Raw genomic sequence first — 3,159 nt, 5'->3', positions numbered from 1 at the left:
ACACAACATCCTCCCCCTAGTCAGAATGGGCAGCCCTGGAGTCCGGGTAAGATTAAACCTCCATCAAGGCTGGAAATGGTAACAAAACTCAAGTCAGCACACCCAGACTTACAGAGAGAGGTTTGCCAGGAGACAGGAGGCTCCCATCACTGGAGAGATTTCTTGGGGATGTTGCCTCCTTTCCCCCCAAAACTCAGTAGCAGATGTGGAAAGCCCTTGAGGTAGAGTCCCAGAACAACCAAAGATCTTCAAACCACAGGTCCTAAGGGGGGGGGGGGGAGAGGAGAGGAGGAGAGGGAGAAGGAGGAGGAGGAAGGGGAGGAGGAGGAGGAGAGGAGGAGGGAGTCACAGGGAGAGCAGAGGTGTGATCTGTCCACCTTCCAGTCTCAGTGTGACTACAAAACTCCAGACTTGGGGGTGGGGGGAAAAGAGGGAGGAGGAACTGGTTGGGGGCTTCTTTCTTTCTCTTTCTCTCTCTCTCTCTCTCTCTCTCTCTCTCTCTCTCTCTCTCTCTCTCTCTCCTTTTCTGGGCTATACAGAGGTTGGAAGCAGGCTGGTCCACTTAGTTTCCATCATTTCTGTCCTTCCCACAGACCCAGAAAAGAGTCAACTCCTTTTCCCCCAAGTTGTGTCTTCCTGAACGGTAAGTTGAGGCTGATCAGGGTGGGCATCTTCTCCCACTTTTTCCCCTGTGTTTGTAATCCTTTAAGGCCTTTAAAAAGTTTTTGGGGGAGGTGGGGAGGGTATGGCTTTAAGCCAGTCACTTCCAAGACTTTCCTCATTCCCGCCTCCCCTTCTCTCTCCCACTTCCACCAAGATCTGCCCATAGGGGAAGGAGGGGTTAACTCTGGCTTGAATGACAGCAGGTGCTCCAAAAGTGGGATCCTTTATGCCTTCTTGGTTTTGTGACTGGGGTCAGTACCACTGCCTTGTGACAAGGACTTCTCTAGGACCCAGTTCAACTAGGAGCAGCATTCAAAAGGAGAGGAGGAGGTGGTGGTGGTGGAGGAGGAGGAGGAGGAGGAGGTGGTGGTGGTGGTGGTGGTGGTGGTGGTGGTGGTGGTGGTGGTGGTGGTGGTGGTGGTGGTGGTGGTGGTGGTGGTGGTGGTGGTGGTGGTGGTGGTGGTGGTGGTGGTGGTGGTGGTGGTGGTGGTGGTGGGCATAGAGCTAGTAATCTTCTCTTCTAAACTAGCTGTGTGAAAGCCAATGACTATTTTCATCAATGTCCATTTCTAAGGTGACAGGATCTTATTTCACTGGGTTCTTGATTTTATTCCATTTCCCTGCTCTTTGGTTTTGCTCTTCTCCTTTTAGAAACTCATTGAAGGCAAGAAATATATTGCTTCCTCCTTATTTTATATTGTCCCTAGTACAGACAGAATACTCAGAAGATTGAGATACTGAGAGATGAGACAAGAGAAATTTGATCAACTTACTGGAGTTGAATTTGGACATAAGTAATCCCAGTGTCACCTAGTTCTACTGAGTGTGTGTGTGTTGGGGGGGGAAGCTAGTGGCACAGTGCCAAGAGCACTGACCTTGGAATCAGGAGGACTGGAATTTGAATCCAACCTCAGACATCTGAAACTGTGTGACCTTGGGCAAGTCACTTAATCCTGATTGCCTCAGATCCAGAGCCCTCTCCAGTCATCCTGATTCATATCTGGTCCTGGACCCAGATGGTTCTGGAGGAAAAAGTGAGTCTGGTGACTTAGCATAACACCCTTCACTCAAATCCATTCCATATGCTTGACATGGCATCACCTCCCTGCTGTCACGGTCTTCTTCAAGAATAAAGGACAAGGCGGGGGGTGGGGGGTGGAACAGCTAGGTGGTGCAGTGAATAGAACACCAGCCTTGGAGTCAGGAGTACCTGAGTTCAAATCTGACCTCAGACACTTAATAATTACCTAGCTGTGTGGCCTTGGCCAAGCCATTTAACCCCACTGCCTGGCAAAAAAAAAAAACAAAAAACAAAAAACTAACAAAAAAAGAATAAAGGACAAAACACGAGAGAAAGAGAGAGAGAGAGAGAGAGAGAGAGAGAGAGAGAGAGAGAGAGAGAGAGAGAGAGAGAGAGAGAGAGAGAATCTAAGTAGGAGAAGACCTCGGGGTTGAGGGAAGTTGCCTTGAATCCCAAGTTCAGGATATTCTTGCATTCTGTCTTCTGGGGTTCTTCCAAATTCAGCCAGAAACAGCAGAGAAGAGGAAATGAATTTATGTGAAGTTGGAAAGGAGGAAGTTTTCTTTCACCTTTGGCATTCTCTCATCTCCTGGAACTACTGTTAATCCACAAAGCTGTCAGTCCCATCATTATTTGTTTACTATCCCTTAGTTGTGTGGTGTGTATGTGTATTCATGCAAAGCTCAGGGAGTTTTTTTTTTAATCTTGGAAAAATTTTTACAGCTGAAAGGGCTTTTAGTCTAAATTCCTCATCTTACATCGCAGAGAAGCAAGGGTCCCAGTTGTGACAGCTCACTATCAATAGATACTGAAACCCTGGTCTGAGTTCAATGCTCTTTCTAAGGCTTGCCAATGGCTGTGGAAGACTGGACAGAGATTACAGGTACCATGGCTCCTCTATCAACTAGGGTGCTACTGTCTGGTTTTTCCTGGCCTGGAGGAGGAGTAGCCCAAATTCTCTGAATATACAATATTATATTTCTTCTATACAGAAGAAATTTCTTCCCTCCCTCTCTGCTCCTTTTCTTTTCCCTGGAGGTAAGAAGTTAACCTTCTTCACAGTGAACAAGAATGGGGAAGAAGAGATAAGTTAGAATACTGATTCAGAGAATGGTTGAGGAACAGCAGCTAGGTGGCACAGTAGATAGAGCACTGGATTTGGAGTCAGGAGGACCAGAGTTCAAATTTGGCTTCCACACTTAATTACCTAGCTGTGTGACCTTGGGCAAGTCACTTAACCCCATTGCCTTGCAAAAATAAAAAAGAGCAGAGGTGGCAGTTCCTGCCTGTTTCTGCTCCATTCCTATGGACTGATCAGTTAGTGGGAGAGATCTATGAGCCTATGGACAAGGCTCCTCTTCATAAAGCCCTAGCCTTCTAGCCAGCCCTGGGTCTCCCAAACCTTCTTGCCTTAGCCCATCTTTGACATCTTCCCTTCCCATCTCTACCCCAGGCTTGTATTCCTTCCTCTTCTG

Source organism: Macrotis lagotis, chromosome 1 (genome assembly GCF_037893015.1).
Source record: "Macrotis lagotis isolate mMagLag1 chromosome 1, bilby.v1.9.chrom.fasta, whole genome shotgun sequence".
Taxonomy (NCBI): Eukaryota; Metazoa; Chordata; class Mammalia; order Peramelemorphia; family Peramelidae; genus Macrotis; species Macrotis lagotis.
The sequence above is the reverse complement of the archived record's forward strand: the minus strand, read 5'-3'. Positions refer to the sequence as shown.